Here is a 27,479-nt window from a genome sequence, read left to right as displayed (position 1 = left end):
CATAGGCTTCTTGAAGCAGCTCAGTAATGTGACCAGTATGTTATGGTTTCACTGACCTGTGAATTATAAATTCAGAGTATATTAACTTTTAATGCTCAAATCATAATAGTACTCTCGACAGATGAAATTCTTAGCCTCCTTGCCCAGCCCCTGCAAAGTGCTACCCCCACGTTATTTGTGGAGCCCCCAAAGGAGTGAGTACTTTGTGTCTACTAGTAACCTGTTGGTGTCCTCCGTGGTTGGTGTCCACTCTTTGACTTGAAGGAGCCTCTTGGTTGCCACTGATAAAACATCTGTTATGAGATCACCGACCAGCTCAGAGGTGAGAAGTTGAGGGTGCTTATTGCTACAGTAAAATGAAAAAGTCAAATGAATGACCTGAAGCTGGACATCCACCTGCCTTCTCACCCAAATTCAGCTTATGTTCATCACTGGCCAAATTAAGTAACTCTTTGGTGTTATGTCCTCTCCACACTGAGTTCTTCCTCTGTTCCTCTAATCTTGATTTCTCTGTAAACATGTCTTAAAGGCAAAAGGAATTTGATCTCAAAATGGATTCCTGTTTTGGTTTTTGAGGTCTGCCAGTAATTTGTACCATCTAAGGACATCAGAAGCAGCTATTTTGACCATAACCAGATGGCTGCAGCTTCCCAAATTATCTGTATCTTCAGTATAACATTTTTTTCCATTTGTTTTATGAAACTTTTTGTGAATCTATTGGTATCTTTTATTTCAGCAATTAAAATTCCCTCAAGGAACATCTTTTCTGTCTCCCTCTAAGCTTTTTCCTAATAGTTATAAATTGTGAAGTTAAATATGAATTAAATAATCTGTTCAACTTTATAATGCTGCGAAGAAACATCAGTAACTTCCCAGTAAGCCATGCTAGTTTATATAGAGAAACTAGTCTAGCTCCAAATCTCAATGTTTCAATAACCATGACTTGGCTTCTCAAAAAACCAGCCTCAACTCAAAAAAATAAAGAAGAAAGAAAGAAATTTTTAAAAATCACAATGTGTACTGTGAGGGCATAAAGTTTTACACACTTATTATATGTATTTTTACATATATATTGTATGTATATATATTTACATATATAATATATATATTTATATATATTTACAAATATATGGAAAACTTTATGCACTTTATATATAAATAAAATAAATATTATATATGTATTTTAAAATTTATGGAGATATGGTTACATGGAAGTCTAAATTTCAACCAAAATTGGGAAGAAGATAAAAAGGAAACCCTGAACTCAGGTTCAGTTCAGTTCAATCACTCAGTCGTGTCCGACTCTTTGTGACCCCATGGACTACAGCACACCAGGCCTCTCTGTCCATCACCAACTCTCAGAGTTTACTCAAACTCATGTCCATTGATTCAGTGATGCCATCCAACCATTTCATCCTCTGTCGTCCTCTTCTCCTCCTGCCCTCAATCTTTCCCAGCATCAAGTCTTTTCAAACGAGTCAGCTCTTCTTATTAGGTGGCCAAAGTATTTGGCTGATTTCCTTTAGGATGGACTGGTTGGATCTCCATCTTCTCATCAGGTGGCCAAAGTATTTGACTGATTTCTTTTAGGATGGACTGGTTGGATCTCCTTGTAGTCCAAGGGACTCTCAAGAGTCTTCTCCAACACCACAGTTCAAAAGCATCAATTCTTCGGCGCTTAGCTTTCTTTATAGGCTAACTCTCACATCCGTATATGACCACTGGAAAAACCATAGCTTTGACTAGACAGACCTTTGTTGGCAAAGTAATGCCTCTGCTTTTTAATATGCTGTCTAGGTTGGTCATAACTTTCCTTCCAAGGAGTAAGCATCTTTTTATTTCATGGCTGCAATTACCATCTGCAGTGATTTTGGAGCCCCCCAAAATAAAGTCTCTCATTGTTTCTACTATTTCTCCATCTAGTTGTCATGAAGTAACGGGACCAGATGCCATGATCTTAGTTTTCTGAATGTTGAGCTTTAAGCCAACTTTTTCACTCTCCTCTTTCACTTTCATCAAGAGGCTTTTTAGTTCTTCTCCACTTTCTTCCATAAGGCTGGTGTCATCTGCGTATCTGAGGTTATTGATATTTCTCCCAGAAATCTTGATTCCAGATTGTGCTTCATCCATCCCAGTATCTCTCATGATGTACTCTGCATAGAAGTTAAATAAGCAGGGTGACAATACACAACCTTGACATACTCCTTTCCTGATTTGGAACCAGTCTGTTGTTCCATGTCCAGTTCTAACTGTTGCTTCCTGACCTGCATAGGTTTCTCAAGAGGAAGGTCAGGTGGAGGGCCTCCCAAGACAGATGGGTCATGGTGGAGAGTTCTAACAAAATGTGGTCCACTGGAGAAGGGAATAGCAAACCACTTCAGTATTCCTGCCTTGAGAACCCCATGAACAGTATGAAAAGGCAAAAAGATAGGACACTGTAAAATGAACTCCCCAGGTCAGTAGGGGCCCAATATGCTACTGGAGATCAGTGGAGAAATAACTCCAGAAAGAATGAAGGGATGGAGCCAAAGCAAAAACAACACCCAGTTGTGGATGTGACTGGTGATGAAAGCAAGATCCGATGCTGTAAAGAGCAATATTGCATAGGAACCTGGAATGTTAGGTCCATGAATCAAGGCAAATTGGAAGTGGTCAAACAGGAGTTAGCAAGAGTGAACGTCGACATTTTAGGAATCAGTGAACTAAAATGGATTGGAATGGGTGAATTTAATTCAGATGACCATTATAACTACTACTGTACTACTGCAGGCAAGAATCCCTTAGAAGAAATGGAGTAGCCATTATAGTCAACAAAAGAGTCCGAAATGCAGTACTTGGATGCAATCTCAAAAATGACAGAATGATCTCTGCTTGTTTCCAAAGCAAACCATTCAATATCACAGTAATCCAAGTCTATGCCCCGACCAGGAATGCTGAAGAAGCTGAAATTGAATGGTTCTATGAAGACCTACAAGACCTTCTAGAATTAACACCCAAAAAACATATCCTTTTCATTATAGGGGACTGGAATGCAAAAGTAGGAAGTCAAGAAACACCTGGAGTAGCAGGCAAATCTGGCCTTGGAATACAGAATGAAGCAGAGCAAAGGCTAATAGAGTTCTGCCAAGAGAATGCACTAGTCATAGCAAATACCCTCTTCCAACAACACAAGAGAAGACTCTACACATGGACATCACCAGATGGTCAACACCAAAATCAGATTGATTATATTCTTTGTAGCCAAAGATGGAGAAGCTCTATACAGTTAGCAAAAACAAGACCAGGAGTTGACTGTGGCTCAGATAATGAACTCCTTATTGCCAAATTCAGACTTAAATTGAAGAAAGTAGGGAAAACCACCAGACCATTCAGGTATGACCTAAATAAAATCCCTTATGATTATACAGTAGAAGTGAGAAATAGATTTAAGGGACTAAATCTGATAGATACAATGCCTGATGAACTATGGAATGAGGTTCATGACATTATACAGGAGACAGGGAGCAAGACCATCCACAAGAAAAAGAAATGCAAAAAAGAAAAATGGCTGTCTGAGGAGGCCTTACAAATAGCTGTGAAAATAAGAGAAGCAAAAAACAAAAGAGAAAAGGAAAGATATATCCATTTGAATGGAGAGTTCCAAAGAATAGCAAGGAGAGATAAGAAAGCCTTTCTCAGTGATCAGTGCAAAGAAATAGAGGAAAACAATAGAATGGAAGACTAGAGATCTCTTCAGGAAAATTAGAGATACCAAGGGAATATTTCATGCAAAGATGTGCTCAATAAGGGAGAGAAATGGTACGGACCTAACAGAAGCAGAAGATATTAAGGAGAGGTGCCAGGAATACACAGAAGAACTATACAAAAAAGATCTTCACAACCCCAATAATCACAATGGTGTGAGCACTCACCTAGAGCCAGACATCCTGGAATGTGAAGTCAAGTGGGCCTCAGGAAGCATCACTACGAACAAAGCAAGTGGAGGTAATGGAATTCCAGTGGAGCTATTTCAAATCCTGAAAGATGATGCTGTGAAAGTGCTGAACTTGTTATGCCAGCAAACTTGAAAAACTCAGCAGTGGCCACAGGACTGAAAAAGGTCAGTTTTCATTCCAATCCCAAAGAAAGGCAATGCCAAAGAATGTTCAAACTCAGGTCACTGGACTTTATTTGGAGTTACTAATAAAAATTGATTTGATTAGGAAAGGATTTAATAGAAGCAACAGAAAAGCCATAATTACTGTTCTGGACTGAAACTCACTATGAGATTATGCAATCTCTGTCCTCTCTCACTGAGGCATGCTCCTCATTAGAAAGACAGCAAGTTTAATCCGCATCTCTTCCTTGCATAGGGCATGCATGATTGAGAAGTCCACACATTGCCAGCAGAACTATCTTTTGTACCCATTCCAGTCCTTCAACTGGATCTTTGTGCAGGCTGGTGTTATTACTCTGACAACAAGCTGATAATAATGTAACTTGCCCCGGTAAAGGCTTCAGTGACAGTTAAGGAGAAAACGAAAAAAAAAAAAAAAAAAGGCAAGATGGCTGTGAGTTAGGGTGAAGTAATAAAACTGGAGGACATTAATGGAGAAGCAGAGAGGCTGAAGTATTAGTCCGCGTTTTTCTGCACCTGATTTACATTTCTTATGCTAGTCCTTAAGTATATGGGAAACGATCAGCAGCTTGTGTTAAGGGACTGATTTGATGAATGGCTCAAGGTCATTCTTTAAACCTCTCTGGGCCCTTGTTTGTTCCAACTGTAAATTAAGAACAATTCCTTATATTCTTAGGGCAATTCTGAGAGTTTAAGATGCTAACATGCTTGTCATTGAACATTTGCATTTTGCATTGTCATGATGGACTAAATTATGCTGTGGTTAAAAAAGATCTAAACTAAAACTTTTAGCTTTAACATGACACAAGTTGATTACCTCATACATAGTCCAGAGCAGACCTGGGTCACTCATCAGAGTACCTGTTCCCCAAGAAGCAGGGTAGCAATCCCTGATACTAAGTCCTAAGGATCCACCATCTCAACACATGTCCCCCTCCATGACAGCTGTGGCAGGAGAGACTGGCACCACTGACGACCTGTTGGCCAGAGCTTGTCACATGACTTCTCCTAAGTGTGGGGGTGGGGTGGGGGCAAGTTTTCCCATGTACTGGGGTGAGTTAAGTGAGAACTCGAAGTCTTCTCCACTGAGTTTTGTAAAAAAGTGCATTTAATATATAAAAAAATGATATAAAATACTTAAACCATAGACAATAGTATAGGGACTTATAAATATAATCACAAATACCTAAGAAATAGCATCTTTGTGCCCAAGATTCAGCTTCATGCAAGGGAAGCTGAAAAGAATTCTAATAGCTCCTTCTCTTAGAGAGCTTTCTTATTAGAGACACAAGATATCCTTCAGAGAAACAAGGCAGCTAGAAATAGTGGAAAGAGCTCAGTTAGGAGCCAGACTACTTGGATTCTGCTACCAGCTCTGTCACTTACTAACTGCATCATCTTGGGCAAGTACCTCAGTCTTTCTCAGGTTTTCATCTAAAAGCTACATAAAAGCATCTACTTCATCTGCTTACAAGGCTGTGGTAAGGATCAGATGAGGGGACCTGTATGCCTGAGAACTGTGAATGACAAAGTATTCTCCACATTCAAGCTATATATGGAGGACAATACAAAATACTACAGTAATAGCATTTGAACCATTTATTGAGCATCTACTCTTTCATAGACTTTATACTTTACATAGGATTTCTCTTCTTGGAGTTTGGTTAGATTTAAATAGGAAGAGAAAAGGAAGAGAAATTGTGTGGTGAGTGGCTTGAAACAGTTGGAAGTGCTGGATTTGTAAGAGTAAGGCCTAGTGTTAAAGGCAAAAAGAGTTGAAAAGTTTCTGGAGATATGTGGTTGCACAATGTGACTATATTTAACATTACTGAATTGAACACTTAGAAATGCTTAAGGTGGTAAATTTTGTTGTGTATTTTACCACAATTAAAAATTTTTTAAACAAAGCAAAAAGACAAATAAGGTAGATCTGAATAGTACAAATGATTTATGAGAAATCAGTTATAGGGAAGGGCCCATTGATGGAAAAATTTTAAAGGTAAGTTGACAAGAGTGGCCTAGATCCAAGTGTTAATAGGAATCCTGATAGATTCTTGAATAGGAAAATGACATGACAAAAATGCTGTTTAACAAGATTAATTGGATACAATATTCAGAATGAATATTTACATCTGGAGAGATTCTGTAAGAATGGACCATATACAATTATTTCTTGAATCTAGAGAAACATGACTAGAAACCTGAGCCAGGAAATGGAGAGAAAGAAAATGTGGCTGTGAAGACAATAGCCAATATATTGTGTCATTGATTGGATAAGGAAGATAATGAAAAGAGGAGAGTCAAAGATGCCCCCAAGTTTGATCTGGAAGGTAGCAAAAATGACTTTGCACCTTTCATCCGCTGTCACAAAAGGAGAACCATCTTAAATATTTTGACACAAAAGGAATATTATATGATTACTCACTAACAGAATAAGAGCTTAAAAATAATGTGTTCACTTTTAATCTCTATGAAGTGGCTAGATGAGCTCATTGTTAGAAAAGTGGAGTCAAACAGATTTAAACTATGGTCATCTCCCTTGATAGCCACCTCTCCATCACCTGTGAATGGATCCACGGTCCTGAGCATAACACACAAGGTCTGGCCACACAACACTTGCTTGAACCTTTACCTCATTCTATCCTCTCATATGCCTTTAAGGCCTCCCACACTAAACTGCCTAAGGCTTCCACAAGCAGGCTGTTATGCCTTTGTTTCTTCAGTTCCTGCTAGATGAAATCCTCTTTTCTTCTTTTTTGTGAAGGAACTTGCCATGCCTTGCCCTGTACCTCTAAATAACTTTGTTCTTCTAGCATATTTGGTTCATTCCATTTGGGATTTTGACTAATGGAAAAATGTGCTTATGTCTCTAGGATAACCAGTTTATCTGGATTTGCCCAGCACCATCACCATTTTAAAACTGAAAGAACTGTGTCCCAGGAAACCCATCAGTATCAGGCAAACTGTGACGGATGGTCACCTTACACCTTTATTAGATCATAAGCCAGAGGACAGAGAGAGCAGCCTAGGTATTTCTATGTGCACTTTTTTTTTTTTGTATTGTTTCAATCACAGATGTCATTATTCCATTTTACAGATGAGGAGACAGAGGCTCAAAGAAGGTAAGTAACATGTTTTAGAAATGGCAGAGCTGGGATTGGAACCTAAGATGTCTGATTTTTAAGCCCATTCAGTGGAGAGCCAAATATTAAGGCTTTGGAGCAGGAGACTGATGTGTGCTTCCCTAAATCCTGCTTTCTGTATTCCAAATGTGACAATGACTAGCTCAAATAAACGTTAATTGGACTGCGATTAACGGATTGATAAGCACCTAATGTGAAGGAGAAATGATTAAAGAGTAAGGGAGTCAAAATAGAGAAATAATCACTAATTTTCCACAGCGCAAAGGAGAAAGAAGGATAGCAATGGTGCTTCTAGTTAGAGCTTAAGATAAAATTATATCTAACCTGCATGTTCTCCCAAGTCTTATCTCCTTTCAATCAGATGGAAACCAGATCCTTTTTTCAACATTTTCTCAGAACATTTTCAAGTATTACTTCTCATTATTCTTATATTATTCCATTTGCATTTTAAGCATACAGTGCAAAGGCTGGAAAACAATGAAACATGCAAATAAGGAAGCTGAAAGTGTTCTTTGAAAAGTTAAGTGATGAAAAGTAATAGCATTCAGGTTCTTTAAATGCAATACATTATCTCTTAAACTGACTTTTCTGTTCCTTTTCTGCCTTCCCCTGATTTTGTTACTTTTTGTGTTGAAAAAAATAAAATTCTACAATAGTATTTTTGCAGGGTAAAGTAACTTTTAGAGTTTGAATCATTTGTTTTTAATCTTAACCTGGGCAGAAAATTCTGTAGCAATTCTCCATCATTACTATTTGAGATAGATTATCAAATTAATCCAGATGCATTTAGTACTGAATATTATTAAAGTCTAGGCTATCCTGAAAGTCAAGGCTTTTTCCCTTTCTCAGGCCCAAATTAGTCCTGAACTTCACTAAAGGGTGTTTTTTAGCCAATTGGATCATCATATGGCCTTCCAGGGCATCATTGTGAGGAGCTACCTTTTATAATTTCTGTTTGCATAAAGTAAGCTTTTAAATTGTTCTCACTCATAATATGCAAGCTCTTAGAAAAAATACAAATTATTTCTATTAACCTGCTTTTTTAAAGTGCCCAAAATAGCACTCCACACAGATCAATTGAGAATAAATGTATCTTCATGATGGCAGTAGGGACAGTAGTCACAGAAACCTTCTTCAAGGATACTAGCACAGTCAGTAAAGCAATTTGTATCTATTTTTAAATAATCCAGAAAGATCTCTGCACTCGCAGAATGACTATGTGAGCCCAGCCCCACTCACCTCACTGTAAGCCCTCAGCTCCTTCCCTTCACTCTCAGCTGAGCCCTGGCCAGAGTCTTTCTGGATTCTAGTTCTGCTCTCCTCTGCCCCTTGGTAGAGAATCTTGGAGAACATCAGTCCTCAGGCAGTGTGATGTCAACATAAAAAAATTCTGTATCTTAGGACATTTGCTAAGAGTTTTGAGGGAAGCAGGAAGTAAATGAAGCCTATCTTTAGCTTGACCTTTGGGGTTTTATAACCTCCTCATTGGGTAGTTCCCCCCTCCATGGGCTTTCTCAGTGCTTATGAAGGGCTCCTCCTTCATCTCCGACCTTCATAAGCTACTATCCCTAGGTTTTCACCAGGTCTCCTCCCAGGAGTATTTGCATCTTAAATATAAAAATCTTCCCTTCCTGGAAAAAAAAGAAGAAATTTAATTATTATTTTTAATAAAAAGATGCATACTTACTTTGCAAGATATAGGGAATTATAAAGAAAATAAGAATCACACCCATCATCCCACCATCTCTGGGATGGGATATCTCCTTCAGGATTACTTTCCAAACTTACATGCCTATACAAGTGAATGAGACCATGCAGTAATAACCTGCTTTTTTTCTCTGTATTATAACATTCATAAAGGCCCTCAAAGCTCTTTTTTAAAGTGCCTTAATAAATGCTGGCATAATCTGATTCTAACATTTTGTCTTTTCTGGTAGAAAAAGACTGCTGCTCTCTCTCTCTCTCTGCACCTTACCACCAACACACCATTTGGTCAGATGATACAGAGAACACTCTTTGTTCACAAAATAAATCACAGATGACTCTTCAAATAGGATTAAGAACAGCCCACCAAATGTGGCAGGTCTGTCTACCCCCTACACCGTGCTATCCAAGAACACATGCCAGGCCCTGGTCGTCTTCTTTGTACTCCTCAGTCCTCAGAACTTGGACATTTTTCATGCACTGAGTAGCCTCTGTCAAGCTGAAAATCCACATTTCAACTTGGCAAACTATCTTCTCTCACTGCTTTGAGTATTTCCTCCCCTTCATTTTCTGTCCTTTTCATAAGATGTTGGACCTCCTGGTTTGGTCTCTTATCTCATTGCATTTTGAATTTCTATTTCTTATTATTGTTTTATATTCCAGGAGATTTACTCTACTTGATTTTCCAGATTTTGCACCAAATTTCCTTTATGTAGGTAAGAATAGTTTTATTCTTTAAGAGTGCTCACTTTTCTGATTGTTCTTATTTCATGGAATATTTTCTTGACTCTCTGAATGTTTTTCTTTTAAAGTTTTTTCCTGTTTCCTAAATAATCTTGGTTTCAGGTTTAATTTTTTTCTGTTTATCTTGGTCTTTCTCTTTTGTGGCACTACACCTGTATCCCCACCATCCCCAAACAATGAATACAGGCATCATCACCAAAACCTTAACTTTCCTCCAAGGGTTAGTTCAGTTTTTCAAGATGAGGGTCTCTGAATATTTTCCAGGGAATAAATGACTCTTCAGGTTTCCAGGGACAGGAATATACATATTAATAAAGATGCACAGTCTCTTACCCACAATTATGGAATCCAAAGACTTCTAAAAATCAATGTTTTTTCCTAAGCTGACAGCTGATTAATTATGTTGCAAACCCAACCTGAATTGACTGCAACTGACTACATGTGATCTTTATTTGTCTATTTAGTATAGAAATATTAAAGGGTTTGTTTATGAGGTGCTTGCTGTCCTAGGCCTTCCTGGGGTGTTATGTAATATATGAGATACATATTCCCCCAAGACCCTGTTTTGTTTTGTTTTAATTTATTTATTTGGCTGCACCATGTCTTCATTGCAGCACATGGGATCTTTAGTTGTGATGTACAGGATCTCATTCCCTGACCAGGGATGAGCCTGGGTTCCCTGCATTGGGAACATGGAGTCTTAACCTCTGGACCTTCAGGGAAGTCTCAAGACCCTATTCTTTTAAAAGGATGTTTTCAAAACAAATAGATTGATTGCTCAAAAGGTAAACTAAAGAATTGATTTACACTTTTGAGTGTTGCTATTTTAATAGTTTTGTTGTTAAAGGTCTTTATTGGTTGTTTTTTCTTTCCCATTTATACCTATGAAATGTCCAAAGGAAAAAAAGTCTTAGGACTCAATTTTATCCAAGGTACCCCATTTATACAAAAACAGGAAAATTATCAGTGATCCATTAATTTGTTTGTTTTATCACTTGGTGTTGATTGTATATTGAGTATTCTTGTCCTCTTCCTGATTTCTTTCCATGCCTGGACCAGTGTCTTAAAGGCCTGGGTCTTTTCATCCTGGCATGCATATAATGGTGAGGCAAATTAATTTAAAATCTATAGCGAAATATTGTGAAAAAAATGTGAAAATGAAACATTGATTTAGAAGTGGTTCCTCACCCAGAGCCATTTATATTGGCCACACATAGTTTACTAGTTATCTCAGTTAGGCAAAATCATTTTTCTAGTTGTATGTGGAGTCATAAGGTGGAAATCAGATTAGCCTCCCTCTTAATAGAGCCCAAAGCTATTAATAATAAATCCAGGAGATATAGTTTAATTAAAAAAAAAAAACTAGAAACTATTGGCAGACAGAAATCACCTAATAAAAAAGTAATTTATAATGCACACTCTAATTAATAATTTATTCCTAGGGTAAAAATATTATCAAAAGTAATTACAATTAAAATACACTATTTCTTCTTTAAGGATAATAGGATAACACTAAGAAGCTAGAATAATCTTGAGCAACAAATTCAACTGCTGATATCTCCACTTTCTGTCAAATATTGTAATTAATTTTTAATGCTTTGTTTTTTATACAGATGTTTCTTTCCCTCAGCTAACAGTCCATTAAGCTGATAATTGTAAATTTATAAATGGTAAAAATTTCTAAACATAGTCTAGTATAATTCAACCCAAGAAAGCTATCCACTAATTTAAAAGGATTTGGAAAACAATAGCCAAGTGCATAAGGCTTGGATGAGAGATTAAAATTGGCTTAAATTAGGCTATATTGAGTTACTGACCTAGAACCAGTTTCTGATTAACCAAGAGACTTTAAGGAAGGAGATTAAATACAAATATCCTCCCTTAGACTATAAACATTACAAGAACAGTAACTTGGTACATATACATATTTTTCATTGTCATTTCCCCAACCTCTCACACAGAGCCTGGCAGAAAAATTCATACTGAAAAATTTTATTTTGCTTAAATAAATGAAAGAATAAAGAATTATAGTATATATATATATATATCATTATATTATACATCTAAAACCAGTATAATGTTATATGTCAATTATACTTCAATTTTAAAAAATACTTTCTCCAAACAATTTTGCCAAATTAAAGGAAGAAAAGAATTCCAGAAAGAAAAAGTGTGTATATAAACAGTTGTGCTGAATGCCCAGATCGCCCTTAAGGACCAGAGGACTTATTTTCCCCTGCTTGTGGCAGGTGCTGCTGGATAAGAGGTGTCAGTCTAAAGAGCACTGCCTTACCTAAAATCACACCCCTACCCCAGGGTGGCCTATATCCAGTGACAGGTCTTTGGTGGTCGAAAAGCCTCTACTCTACAACTCTGAACAAGTTATCATATCTGAACTCCCTTTAGGGCTGTCTAAGGACACTTGAAATTTCATCATGGCTCAATTTTGTTCCTCTGCCCAATTCTACTTCCTTCTGTTTCCTTGAGCATTTCCTAATAAATCTCTAGTATACTAATCTCCATTTTAGGTGCGTCTTCCCAGGGGACCCAACACATCTTTCCCTAAATCCCTTCCTTTATTATCCAGAGTACTACTAAACTTAATAAGCCAGTAAAGAAAGGCTGAAGAAGGAAGTTTTCAGTTGAGAGAGAAGAGAATCTCCATGGTAGATCATTGGCAATGGCACCTTATTTGAGACCAGTCTCTCAAAACAAGAATGGATCAAGTTTGCCTGCTTGATGCCTGGGAGTAGTAGTATCCCAAAGGCGTCTAGAATGGTCACTAACAACATGGAATTGGGCATCCAACTGACCTGGATTTGAATCCTTTCTTCACAACTTACTGGTTGAGTGACCTTGGGTAAGTTACTTTTCCCAAGCCTCATAATGGAGATAATAACACATAAAAATGTAAAAACTTAACAAAGTTCTTGGCATCATAGTAAACACTCACTAAATAGTAAACATTCTTACTTCTTTTTAAATATTTGTTTCCAAAAAGGCAGAAAAATAATGCCCTTCCGTTGTCAAATCTCCAAGCCTGAAAACTAAATGGCAGCTATTGTTGCCAAGGGGAAAAATAATCCTCTGCACCCTGGTTATCAGCAATCAGAAATGAGAACACTGAAAATTCATTCACAAGGAAATAGAGAAAGAACTACGGATAGAGAGCTTAAGCCCGTTTGCTTCTTGATGTATGGATGATGGATGGAGTATTTCTTTTGGGGGGATGTAATGGCAAATATAGTGCATGACTTTTGGAACAGGGGCTGACCTTTTATTAATACATCCACATGCAAAAGATATGGACACATCTTCAATGAAGATCTTGTCATGAAAACTAAGTGTAGGAGACTTCCAACTTCCACTATGACAGCATAAGGAAATCAAAAAATCCTGTCTCCCAAAAGCAGCTTTAAAGCTGGACTAAAAATCTAAAACATTTATCTAAACATTCTGGAATTTAACCAAAAACATATAACAAACTGAGATGTATTTATTCATGAAAATGACTAAACTTGGGGTAAGAACAGCACAAACCTGTGGCATTTTGCCTGGGGTTGCAACCACCCCTCCCTCAGTAGTTCAGCCAGAGTGGGACAGGCTGTGAAAACAATAAGCAGTGTTGCTGTTGCTGCTGCTGGAGAGGACTCACTTATTTTGGAGTACTGTCAGTTTGACTACGCCTAAGCCTTTGACTGTGTGGATCAAAACAAGCTGTGGAAAATTCTTAAAGAGATGGGAATCCCAGACCACCTGACCTGCCTCGTGAGAAACCTGTATGCAGTTCAAGAAGTAACAGTTAGAACTGGACATGGAACAACAGACTGGTTCCAAATCAGAAAAGGAGTATGTCAAGGCTGTATATTGTTACCCTGCTTTATTTAACTTACATGCAGAGTACATCATGAGAAATGCTGGGCTGGATGAAGCACAAGCTGGAATCAAGATTGCCAGGAGAATATCAATAACCTCAGATATGCAGATGACACCACCCTCATGGCAGAAAGCGAAGAAGAACTAAAGAGCCTCTTGATGAAAGTGAAAGAGGAGAGTGAAAAAGTTGGCTTAAAACTCAACATTCGGAAAACTAAAATCATGGCATCTGGTCCCATCCCATCACTTCATGGCAAATAGATAGGGAAACAGTAGAAACAGTGACAGACTTTATTTTGGGGGGCTCCAAAATCATTGCAGATGGTGACTGCAGCCATGAAACTAGAAGATGCTTGCTCCTTGGAAGAAAAGCTATGACAAACCCAGACAGCATATTAAAAAGGAGAGACATTACTTTGCCAATTAAGGTCCATCTAGTCAAGGTTACGGTTTTTCCAGTGGTCATGTATGGATGTGAGAGTTGGACTATAAAGAAAGCTGAGTGCCAAAGAATTGATACTTTTGAACTGTGGTGTTGGAGAAGACTCTTGAGAGTTCCTTGGACTGCAAGGAGATCCAACCAGTCCATCCTAAAGGAAATCAGTCCTGAATATTCAATGGAAGGATTGACGTTGAAGCTGAAACTCCAATACTTTGGCCACCTGATGTGAAGAGCTGACTCATTTGAAAAGACATTGAAGCTGGGAAAGATTGAAGGCAGGAGGAGAAGGGGACGACAGAGGATGAGATGGTTGAATGGCATCACCAACTCAATGGACATGAGTTTGAGTAAGCTCCAGGAGTTGGTGCTAGAAAGGGAAGCCTGGCATGCTGCAGTCCATGGTGTCACAAAAAGTCGTACACAACTGAGCGACTGAACTAAAGAGAACAGTTAAAAAGAAGATCTGGTGACAAAGAAGGACTAGGACTCCATTAGCCTGAGGTTGCTGGCATGTTTGGAGCAAGCACTGGACTGGTGGACTAGCCAGAGTTTTAATAGAGAGTTGTGGGAAGTGAAACATATATATGGGATAAACTCTTCAATTATCCTGGGTTGATCAGAGGTTATGCATGTGCACAGCCACCTGTATGTTCCTGGCTGATGAAGCTGAGTCTGGGTATATGAAGAGGAAAAACAAGAGAACCCAGCAGAAGGTAAAAGCTGATGTGGACTTGAAACTTATCTGAAGTTTGAATATACTTTCTGGCCTACCTACAAACACTTTAGCAGTGAATAGAAGCCACACTGATTCTGTATTTGAGGACAGCCTCTGATCAATTATTGGCTGAACACTAAGCTACATAGGCAGAGAAATGATCCCTACAAAGTCAGACTTAAAAATAAAAGAAAAAAAAAAAGTAAAGAGAAAGAGAATATGGATATCAGGGGCCATGCATTGCAAGGAGACAGACTTCACATATATATTCCAGACAAGTTATTAAACACACAAGCAACAAATCTTTCAAGGAAAAAAATTCAGAATCTAGAGTTGCTACAAGAGATTGTCTAAAGTGTCCTGTATTCAACAACATAATTATGAGTATGCAAAGAATCAAGAAATTATGACCCATACTCAGAGGAAAAAGCAGTAAATAGAAACTGTCTCTGAGATAATCCAGATGTTGGATTTATCAGACAAAGACCTGAAAATGGTTATTATACATATGTTCAAAAGATGAAAGGAAACTATAATATTTAAAGATTTAAAGGAAAATATGATGACAGTGATTCAGCAAAAAGACTGCCTCAATAAGAGATACAAATTATATTATTAAAAGACCTAAATGGAAATTCTAGAACTGAAAAATACATTTACTGACATGAAAAACTGACCAGATAGTTTCAACAGGAAGTGTAATATGGCAGTGAAATCTGGGAGATACTTAAAAATAGATCCACAGAAATTTTCCAAGCTGAAGAACAGAGAAGACAATAAAAGAACACCAATGCATTTAATGACTAACTTTTTTTCAGAAACAATGGAAGCCAAGTGACACTGGAATGATAAACTCAACGTACTTAAAATTATTGAGTTGTATACTTGCAATAAGTGAATTTTAGGACAGGTCACTTATAACTCAATAAAGCTGTTTTTTAAAAACAACAACAACCTAACAGTGAGAGACCACAGGACAAATATACCTGGAACCGTTTCTAGAAATATTCTACCACACTCCATTCTCTCCTTTTACTCCCTCCGTTGCTTTTTCTCCTGCTCTTCCTTTTTCTTTATTTCCATCACCATCTTTTCCTTCTTCCATGCCATGACTTTTATGGCACCTATAACCCATGAAGATTACTCAAACCCAGAAATAATACTCAAAGATAGTTTTGAGTCACAGATATTCTAAGATGGGCCTTCTCTATGTTCAGATTTTTCTCTTTTCTTTCTGGAGGAAGAATTTCATTCCCACTGAGCAGTCTGGCTTTATAAATTTTTCAGAAAACAAAAACAAAAGAGGGACAAGTTGGATACCCAAAATGATGATTTCAAGATGCCTAGTATTCAAAACAGACAGCTTAAGAAACCCCAAGGATAAGTCTCATATGCATACTTGGCTTTGGCTCCATGATTTAGCAAAATAGCTATTTTTATGTAAACTTAGATATCTCAACTTAATATTCAATTAGTTTGTCATTTACGTTCTTATTATTTAAGCTGATATTTTCTGGAAAAAAATAACTCAGTTTATTTCTGTGCATTAATTTGAAGCAGGTTTAGGGAGGGGAGATTTCTTGAAAATCACCATACACTAACAGTAGCATTTTCTGTAAGATTAGTCACATACAGGAGAAATTGGGCAGCCTTTCAGAATTAAATCTGAACATGACAGATAGGGGCTAGCATCAGGTGGGAAAAGTTACACAGTGTTCTTGGAGCCTGGTGATGGTACTGTACTGGCTAAGCTGGTACACTTGTTGGTGCAGTATGCTACAAGGACATTCAAATTAAGCTCCTTTTTACGATGCTGAAAGGACATAATGTGATGCAGGCTTCACAAAACAAACTTTTATCAGAATTATTAGAATTCTACCCAAGCCAACAGATCTGGTAGGAAAATCTAAGGCAGCAGGCCCTAATAACAAAGCCTTGGGCTGGGAATCAAGAATTCATTCTGGTTCTACAGCTGTTATGTAACCTAAATTGTGGCATTTATGTTCTTTGGTCTTCAGTTTTCTCGTCTGTAAAATGAAGGTGTTGGTCCATCTGACCCTAGGACTCCTTTCAAGCTTAAATATAAATGAAGCTTATAAAATAGTCTCTAGCCCCACCTCTATTTTGTTAATTGCTAATTCACTTTTTAAATGTTTGCCCAGGACTAATTATTATCCTTCCCGAACAGTTTGGCAAATGATGATCCTACAGCAGATCATGAGGGCTCCAAAGATGCCAGAGAACAAGTTGTTATAAAAATTTACCAAATTCCTTATATTACTAAGGGATTTCTGGAGCCCAGTCATGATTGGATATGAAAGAGCTTGAGATTAACATCCACAAAAATAATGCCTCCAGACATTTTTGTCTTTTGTGGAATTGTGTCTAGATTTTCATAACAAAATATTTTAAATATTACACCCACTTTCCATGGAAATTTTTTAAAGGTGTAGTCAAATATGAAGCAGAGATCAATTTACCAGTCTTTTTTACCCCATTTATTTGCTGCCTATATGTCTCACAAAATGCACCCCCTTATGCTTTGAACTTTCTTTTGGAATGAATTTCCCAATGAGAGACTTAGGGAAATGCATACAGCAGAAGCACATACTGGAAAAGAGAGTCTCTCCTATGGTGTTCTGTTTCACTTTCAGCAGATAGTCAACACTGAGCAAAGAGAACCAAACGAGAGATGAGGAGGAAAAAAGAAAGGATCAAACCACAAATTGAGAATCTGATTAATCTGCTTCCCAAATAGAGAAATAATTCTATAGTAAAGAACCTTATTGCCCCCTATGCTCCTTAACTACATCAAAGCTCATATTTCTGTATTTTTGTGCAGGACCTCACTGCCAAGAGGTTTGTGTGTCAAGCTAGCTATTTCCCTGAATCAAATGGTGGAAATTCTCTAATTTGCATTAGCTCTAATCTAGTCCTGGGAGCTTGTCCAGTAAAACAGGAACAGGGAAATTTGCATCTGGGCTCACAGATTTTTCACAGTTTAATCAGCAGGTGAAAGAGAAGCACCTTGCAAAACTTTGCTTTATCTTTAGATGGTCCTTAGCTGTCGGTAACGGAGTTCTTCAGTGATCACATTTGACTAGAAAGCAACATTTGCCTTGTTCTACAGCTGTTGAAGAGTGGTCATGTTGTAAAAACCTAATTAGAAACTAAGGTTTTATTTTAGTAAATGCATACTGTCTTTCTCTGGGACCTCCTAGGTGGCTCGGTGGTAGAATCCTCTTGCCTAGCACAAGATGCGGGTTCTATCCCTGGGTCAGGAAGATCCTCTCGAGAAGGAAACAGCAACCCTCTCTAGTATTCTTGCCTGGGAAGTCCCATGGACAGAAGAGCCTGATGGCTACAGTCCATGGGGTCACAAAGAGTTGGACACGACTTTGTGACCAAACAGCAACAGCAGCATTGTCTTTCTCTAAACCATCTCTCAAACGTTACTACTTGGATTTTTTCAATATAAAATCAATTCTTATTAAATCAACCAGAAATAAATTTATTTCATTGAACATCCCCCCCCCTACTTACCCCCTCTACATAGATACAAGATTATTTCACTAACCTGGATTTTTATTGACTATACTGATTCTCACCAAAAATTAGGGATGAGGATTCAACTGAAGGTACATGTCAATTGATTCAGGGATATTTTATTTGAAGAAGTTTTTCATGGTCATGCATTCTTCCTTCTCTTGACCAAAGCTTATATCAGTTCTTATGGTGAGAAGGATATACTACCATCTGTGATTTTTAATGAAAGATGATCCCAAGCCATAAGAAGCAGCTAACCCTCACCACAGCAGCTGGCCTCCGTCTCCAAAGAGAGTTATAGGAGAATCGTTGTATGCATAGCATTGCTTTGCAAGAATCTGATTAGATACAGTATGGTAACTGAAAAATGTGAAGGAGCACAGCTTCAAAAAGTGAGAGTCACTATTCTATTCTCTATTCTACATACTTTCTGGGTTTCATAAGTAGAGAGTCGCAGTTTCTCTAATTTTCACAGAAATGACAATAAGTTATTTTACATTATCTATCTGGAGGTAAAATCATTGAAGGAAAAAATTTAAATGCAGGTACAAAAAATAAAGCCGAGGTTTCTCCCCCGACTTTTGCCCATAAAGAGGGGGCAGAGGACAGGCCATACATAGGTAGAGAGCTGTATCCCTTTTAAGTGTGTAAGGTCGGAGTGGAATCAAAGAAAAACTAAGACATTGTAAGACAGCAAAAAAAGTAACTTGTCAAATGACTTTTAAGAGGAATTAAACTTTTCCCACTATGTTTCTTGAAGCAAAGCCAAAGAGTCATACCATTTTAGAAGATCAAGGGAATAAAATTCAGACAAGTGCTTGGATGGCAAACCAAGAAAGCTACAGGGCCCAGGAGATTGTTGTTTGAGAATGCAGGCTCCAGGTGTCACATCTATTTCTCAAGAGATACTAGAAATCTTAGGTGAAGTTTCCTGACTTTTAAAACAGTATGTAGCCCAAACAAAATGCCTGTGCACATTAGATTTAAGCCATGAGCTGCCTGTTTACAAATCTTTCATTTCACAAAATAAGTACACTTAAGCTCAGCAAGTTTAAGTTAAAGTTTAGTAGCTACTTGTAGGCAAATCCAAACCTGGATTCCAGGTCTCTGCTCAGTCTGTACCCTTCAATATAACTGGCTTACCCAAACTATGCCAACAATGTAAAGATGATGGAAAGGATAAAAAGGGAGACAATTACAAGTGGATAAGCACCCTTCCATTATTCCATATTGGTACCCAATTTGCATTTGCACTGTGAAGAATCTAAGCATTTCCAGTATGCATGTGCTGTGCTATGAGAAGCGAGATGTTTACAGTTGGGGGGCCACAGATCCTTTGAGAGATATGCAGGGATACACAGAACACTTCTTAGATTAGAATCTGACCCAAGGAGTGCAAACCATCTTCTTCTAGGATTATGACACTTTCTCAAAATGACAAGCGTGTTGACATAAGGCAATAAACACAACTGACCAGTATTTTCTAAGAAATTTTACTCGTTAATGCCTTGAAATAACAAACACTATTTAAAAACCTTTAAAAATAACTTGTCCTGCAGTATTTACTTGTTCCTTTTGAGAACTAAGAGCAAAAATAGCCACTCATGGAGACTTGCATAAGGATAATGTTTTATATCCTTTCCATAAGATCACAACCAATTGTCTAAGGTCAAAGTTAAAATTTACCAAACTTTCACAAAACAAGATAATGCCAACTCAAAGAGATATTTCATTCCTGCAAAGGAAAAAAATGTAATGTGCTATGTAAGAATGTTATTAGGGGATAGTGACTTACATCTTGCAAGAGTGTGGAATGTATTATGTATGCAAAATAGATTTTCAATAAAGTTGGGGACTGGTATTTAACAAGTTTGCCTTAAAGGAACTTTCAGCCATGGGTTGTAAGATAAGAATTTTAGTAAATAATACTACAAATAGTGTAAGTACAAGTCAATTTTTTAAATTAAATGCATATATTCCTATGCAAATAAAATGTGATATATGTAATACATAGATTACAATATATTTTAATAATCAAGTTAACAAAGCATGGCTTGGCACATTCACTGGCTGAGTTTTTTATCTGTTTTATTTAGAACTATATAATCAATAAAGGGAAATAGTTGGATGAAATTCCTTTTCAGAAGGATCACCTTAATTTCTTATAAAATATTACTGTTTAGTTCATCTGTTTTCTGCCATTGCACAGTTTCAAAAGACTCTGAGAGTAAATAATCCTTACCGAAGACCATACAACTAAATGTTCTCTTATGTTATCAAAAGGAATCAAATTAGAACACCAGCACTTTGTAAATAGCTGATCATGTGATCAGACATTAAATAGGAGGTCATTCTGTAAGGACATAAGAGCTTTAAAAAGATCTAAGAAGACAGAAAACTGAACCAATAACTAAATACTACCATGATCTCATGCTTCATTTTAGGAAACAGTGTAGTGGCAATAAAGAGAATTTTAGGACTATTTTAGATACAAGTATGCAAGGATGGTGAGCTTGCTGTCTGCAAAAGAGCTAACTGCTCCTTTATAAATGTCAGAACCAACTTCAGAAGGATCTGGGCCAATATAACATCATCTCAAAAAATAACAGCAATTATTATAGGTCATACTGCAAATGGTATTTTAAATCATACCATCCATACCAAATTAAGTTTCCAAAAGGTAAATCATGTGATTCCATAATTTTGGTAGCAGATGTCTAACTGGGTTCTTCGGACCCAACATTCTCATACACAACAAAGATTTGCTCATTGTTTTATGATTATATTTCCCAAAGTGAGAAATAATTTTGCTCTCCCAAACATGCCATACTTCTTTAATGAACATGAAAATATTCATCCTTGTATTATAGCATTTGTCATCTCTCAGGGATCAGGATTTATTCATCTTTTTATTTACTATCTAATTGTATTTTGCACATAGTAAATGCTTAATACATGTTTGTTGATTGATATTCACCAAATCCCCTTTCATTCATCCATTCAGTCAATCAATCTAATATCTTTTCAAGTAACTCAAATCAAGGAAGAACACTGAAATGTGAAATTTGTGCTATTTGCTTCCCTTGCTTTGATACATTTTCACCAATTAAGGCTTTTTAAATCAAGTTTTCTGCATTCCATGAAGTACATTCTCTCCCTTGACATTCCTAGATTTAGTGTTGCAATCAAGGGGAAATAAAATACTGATTTCTAATACTGTTTATAACAGGAATATGGTTCTTAAATCTCTTCCCTACATGTAATGACATATAAGAGCTTCATCTTCTCATGAGGAACTTACAAGGATTGCAGTACCAACCCCTTGTGTCATGAAACTTAATCCCCCAGTGTCTGGCCAAGTTTAAATTGGAGCACGTTCACTGTGCTTTCATAATCCAGTAAAATGTAAGCAGGAATTCTGGGACCATTTGCTTCATCCTTCTCAGTTAATGGTGAGGGGGGTTCCCTTCGCCCCTTTAACCTTAGAAATACTATTTGGCGTGGTCTTCAAGCCACTGCTTCTTTTGGATTTTCAGTTAGCACCTTGAGCTGACACAGTCAAATTCCTGCTGTGTTAGGGCAGAGACTGTGGCCACTCTCTGAGAATCACACCTTTACTGACTGCCTACCTCATACCAATTCATATCCGTTTTCTAAGCAGCATACAGCACCAGGGAGAGACCAGCGCTGGAAGGCAGAAGACCTGGTTTTTCATCCTTGCTGTCACTATTTTCTGTCAAAAAGGATAACCCTTTAAACTTCTCTCTTCATGAGTAAAATGCAGAGTGTGAATAAAAATTTTTCTAAGATACTTCCCAGACTTGAAAAGCTACAGTCACAATCTCAGTTTTGTGTTCTATTAAATGAGAACATTGTAAAGATTAAACTAGACAGTGGACATGCAGGATCAGAGACATCACCTACTTTGTCACCACTCTAACCCAAGTGACCAGGACAGAGGCTACTACTTTGTAAGCACCCAGTAAATACTTGTTGAGTGAATCAGTAAGTGCTTTAAACAAGAACAATATGAATGTGATTCACTCTTAATGGTTACTACACTGGTGCTAACGAAGGAGATGATCCAATATTTCTGCCTGTCTACTGAGCAGTATCAGCCACAACAGCTGTCCCACACTTTATATCTTGCCTGCTTATCTCTGGTGCAATTTAACACCGTGCCTATTTTGGAAAGGTCTCATGATTTTTGCTCCAAATCTCTTAACTCCCTAGGCAGCAGTGTTAGGATTGGTCTGGATCCACCCCATTTTTAATATTTGCATACACTTTTTCAGTGATGCTTCCAACTGCTGAGAATAATATCAAAGATCTCTGTCTTTCAGATGGCTGCATGGCAAAGCTGGCCATGGATATGCCATCTTGAGGTACACATTGATCAAAAGTTCTGGATTATTTGAAGCAGATCCAATTTCAAATTTTCCTATTGTCATAGAACATGTCAGATCATGTATACCAATTTTTATGTCAAGATATGTATCTTCTGTCTTCTCTGTTCTACAGTTCTTATTTAAGAAATTTAGGACACCATTTTACCAAAGCAATTTCCCCAAAACCTAGTCTTCATAAATGCTCTGTGATAAAAAGACTTTTATGGGAAAATAATTTGAGGGAAATATTACAACCACAGTGAATAGTACCTTGTTAAATGCTCTGATAAGTCCTGTAGAGAAGAAACCAACTTGTTTTTCTAGAATTTCTCAGATCTTTTTTCATCAGGAAACATTTTCCTTTTCCAGTACCACTTACAAATACTCTGAAATAAAGAAGCACTTTTTCAAAAATGCTCACAGATCTATTTTAATTTGGGGGCAATGAAGGATATGCAACCAAATTTATGGGAAAAAATGACAATCTTCAAATTAGTACTGACAAAAACATTTTAACCTTAAATCTTACCTGTGAATAAACTTCATGGTAAAGAGGCAGCTCGAGGTTTAATAGATGCTAGCTTTAAACTGTTAAAAGACACAGCTCCAGTGAGGCACGCTTCCCTCGGTCTGTAACCTCAGCTATTACAGCCAAGTTTAGTCAGGGGAGGGGGGACATTTGAGAGCTTGAGACAGTAGACTGCCCCAGAGAAAAGAACTGACCAATAAAGGGAAACCTTCCAGAAGATAGACGGACAAGAGATCATCTTCTCTTTACCCAGATAACTTGTCACAAATTTATTTTAGGTATGGAAGCAAGTTTTGTTGTAAGGCTCTTTTAAAAAGTACATTCACATTGGAAGGAAAACACATCTCCTATATTTCTCCCATTTTACAAGAACAATGGGAAAATTTGAGTGAACGACAAATGCCAGGGACAGAGGTCATGTGTGAAGTCAGAAAGTGCCTGTAAGTAAAGAATGATGTCCAGACAGGTCTGAGTCCTATCTGGGCACTGGCCCCAAGAGGCATGTGCAGAACCTCATAACTTCAGGGGCATGTTTACAGGTCTCATACCAAGAGAACATTTCATGCAAAGATGGGCTCAATAAAGGACAGAAATGGTAGGGACCTAACAGAAGCAGAGGATATAAAGAACAGGTGGCAAGAATACACAGAAGAACTGTACAAAAAAGATATTCACAACCCAGATAATCACGATGGTGTGATCACTCACCTAGAGCCAGATAGCCTGGAATGTGAAGTGGGCCTTAGAAAGCATCACTACGAACAAAGCTAGTGGAGGTGATGGAATTCCAGTTGAGCTATTTCAAATCCTGAAAGATGATGCTGTGAAAGTGCTGCACTTATTATGCCAGCAAATTTGGAAAACTCAGCAGTGGCCACAGCACTGGAAAGGTCAGTTTTCATTCCAATCCAAAGAAAGGCAATGCCAAAGAATGCTCAAACTACTGCACAATTGCACTCATCTCACACACTAGTAAAGTAATGCTCAAAATTCTCCAAGCCAGGCTTCAGCAGTACGTGAACTGTGAAATTCCAGATGTTCAAGCTGGATTTAGAAAAGGCAGAGGAACCAGAGACCAAATTGCCAACATCTGCTGGATCATCAAAAAAGCAAGAGAGTTCCAGAAAAACATCTATTTCTGCTTTATTGACTATGCCAAAGCCTTTGACTGTGTGGATCACAATAAACTGTGGAAAATTCTGAAAGAGATGCGAATACCATACCACCAGACCTGCCTCTTGAGAAACCTATATGCAGGTCAGGAAGCAACAGTTAGAACTGGACATGGAACAACAGACTGGTGCCAAATAGGAAAAGGAGTATGTCAAGGCTGTATATTGTCACCCTGCTTATTTAACTTCTATGCAGAGTACATCATGAGAAATGCTGGACTGGAAGAAACACAAGCTGGAATCAAGAGTGCCGGGAGAAATATCAATAACCTCAGATATGCAGATGACACCACCCTTATGGCAGAAAGTGAAGAGGAACTCAAAAGCCTCTTGATGAAAGTGAAAGTGGAGAGTGAAAAAGTTGGCTTAAAGCTCAACATTCAGAAAACGAAGATCATGGCATCTGGTCCCATCACTTCATGGGAAATAGATGGGGAAACAATGGAAACAGTGTCAGACTTTATTTTTGTGTGCTCCAAAATCACTGCAGTTGGTGACTGCAGCCATGAAATTAAAAGACGCTTACTCTTTGGAAGGAAAGTTATGACCAACCTAGATAGCATATTCAAAAGCAGAGACATTACCTTGCCAACAAAGGTCCGTCTAGTCAAGGCTATTGTTTTTCCTGTGGTCATGTATGGATGTGAGAGTTGGACTGTGAAGAAGGCTGAGCGCCAAAGATATGATGCTTTTGAACTGTGGTGTTTGAGAAGACTCTTGAGAGTCCCTTGGACTGCAAGGAGATCCAACCAGTCCATTCTGAAGGAGATCAGCCCTGGGATTTCTTTGGCAGGAATGATGCTAAAGCTGAAACTCCAGTACTTTGGCCACCTCATTCGAAGAGTTGACTCATTGGAAAAGACTCTGATGCTGGGAGGGATTGGGGGCAAGAGGAGAAGGGGACGACAGAGGATGAGATGGCTGGATGGCATCACTGACTCGATGGATGTGAGTCTGAGTGAACTCCAGGAGGCCTGGCGTGCTGCAATTCATGCGGTCGCAGAGTCGGACACAACTAAGCAACTGAACTGAACTGAACTGAAGTGGTTGCTTAATACAGCCAAGGTCCTTGGCTTCTGATTTGACAAGGACAACATGGGGCATTGTAGGCTGCCCTCTGTGGGTTCAGCATCAGGCACCTGGGCACTTACCTTTATTAACTAATTGTGACACTGTCAGAATTGAGGACCATTGCTCTATTCTCTTCCAAAAGATTCTTAATTTCTCTGGCAATCCACATTAAGAAAGAAGGAAATGAAGAGATGCTAAAGATGGACGAAACCAGAGTCAGGATCTCTGGCCTCTGTGGCAGACTCTTCACATGTCATATGGAAAGGCCCTATGAAACAAGTGAAAAGAAAATGTTAGTTGCTCAGTCGTGTCCAACTCTTTGCAACCCCATGGACTGCAACCCACCAGGATCCTCTGTCCATGGGATTCTCAAGACAAGAACACTGGTGTGGGTTGCCATACCTTTCTCCATGGAATCTTCCTGACCCAGGGATAGAACCCAGGTTTCCTGAATGACAAGAGCATTATTTACTGCCTGAGCCACCATGGAAACTCCTTATGCAAGCTGGTAATTGGTTTTGGGTGAAGAGTTATCAGGGCTAGAGACTAAAAGTGATTTTAAATGACAGCAGTTTATAGAATACTGTTGATTATGGTGACAGTGAGTGAAAGGAAAATAAAACTTTTACAAACCCCAAGGACGCTTTTATGAGTTGTGTGCTCAGTCGTGTCCAACTCTTTGCAACCCCATGGACTATGGCCCACCAGGCTTCTCTGTCCATGGAATTCCAGGCAAGAATCCTGGAGCAGGCTGCTATTTCCTACTCCTGGGGATCTTCCCAACTCAAGGATCGAACCCGTGCCTCTTGCATCTCCTGCATTGACAGACAGATTCTGTGCCACCTTGGGAAGCCAAAGAATGTTTTTGTAGTATAGGGTTATTTCTTGTAGCAAGTCCACTGTAACCAGATCCCCAAAGACCAGTTTCTTAATGCCATGACATGAAAACATCTTTATTTTACAGAGCCCTTTGTTGGAATTCTCTAGTTCCAATTGCATCTGACCATCAGATAGCCACTGACAGCACCAGTTATTTATTGAACTTTCATTACATGCCAGGCAACAGACTAAGCACAGTAGTTCAGTTACTTTTCACCCCAACCCAACGTGGTGTATAATGTCATTCTCCATCTACAGAGAGAAAAATGAGGTTTGGAGAGTTTAAATAATTTACTCAATTGAAGAGTTTAAGTAATTTACTCAAAGTCACCCTACTGGGACGTGAATAATGGAGGCATGAACAAGCTGGCCCCTATCTGGTAGAATCCCTGCCCTTAAATTGCCTGTGTCAGGGTGCCTGGATGGATGAAGTTTAGTTATCTACCATAGTACCTCTAAGGTGTGTGTCCATGTTCTGGGTAAAGACCAGGCAGACTTTGCCTCTTTCCACTGTGAAAGGCTGTCAGATTCCCCTTACTCCTTTGTTTTCCTATGGCAGGGTAGCATTCACTCAGTGGGTCAGACATCATCAGAACTCACACATCCAGATGATCCAATGGTCAGATTTACTTGGATTTGTAAGCAAGACCCTTACACAATATCACAGAAGGGTATGCTTAAGAAACACTATGTTTCTCTATGGTGGATCTGCCCAACCTGTGTCATAGCTCTGTATCTGGTGGTATCCCTATTTCCACTGATAATCAACTTTGGTGCTCCCTGTTCCATGGTTCCCTCTTTTCTGAATGGGTCCCCTTCAGTGTTCACATGTAGCATTTATCTGATTGTGGAGGGAGTCTGTTGTCTATAGACAAAAAATCACAAGTCACAGCCCTAGAATATAACAAACGGTATAGTCCTGTCCTCGATTACCCCCGGCCAAGTAGTAGCAACAATTTTCAAGAACAGATTGTGAGTTTTATTCCAAACAAGTAAAATACCTTTTAATCAGTTCCGCTTAGTATAGCAATTTCCAGGTCTCTGTGGATAGGCCATAGTAACAGTGCTTTGCTGATCTGGTTTCCACACACACAAAATTATCTATTAAAAGAAAATTCTTTAGAACAGATGCATTGACAAATCCCTCTCCACA

The 27,479-nt window shown here is 38.2% G+C and overlaps 1 long non-coding RNA gene across 1 annotated transcript; it reads right to left on the bottom strand.

The window, feature by feature from the left end:
* Window positions 1-25,750, bottom strand: LOC132343013 (uncharacterized). The gene is made up of 5 exons (XR_009491648.1): window positions 25,528-25,750; window positions 22,946-23,061; window positions 8,500-8,891; window positions 7,585-7,727; window positions 1-346 (listed from the first exon to the last, which is right to left on the bottom strand). It is a non-coding gene; the product is annotated as an uncharacterized lncRNA (long non-coding RNA).
* Between the last annotated feature and the right edge of the window lie 1,729 nt (window positions 25,751-27,479).

The sequence above is a fragment of the Bos taurus genome, chromosome 2 (assembly GCF_002263795.3).
Source record: "Bos taurus isolate L1 Dominette 01449 registration number 42190680 breed Hereford chromosome 2, ARS-UCD2.0, whole genome shotgun sequence".
NCBI lineage: Eukaryota > Metazoa > Chordata > Mammalia > Artiodactyla > Bovidae > Bos > Bos taurus.
Note: the sequence above shows the minus strand (reverse complement) of the source record. Positions and strands in the feature narration are given on the sequence as shown.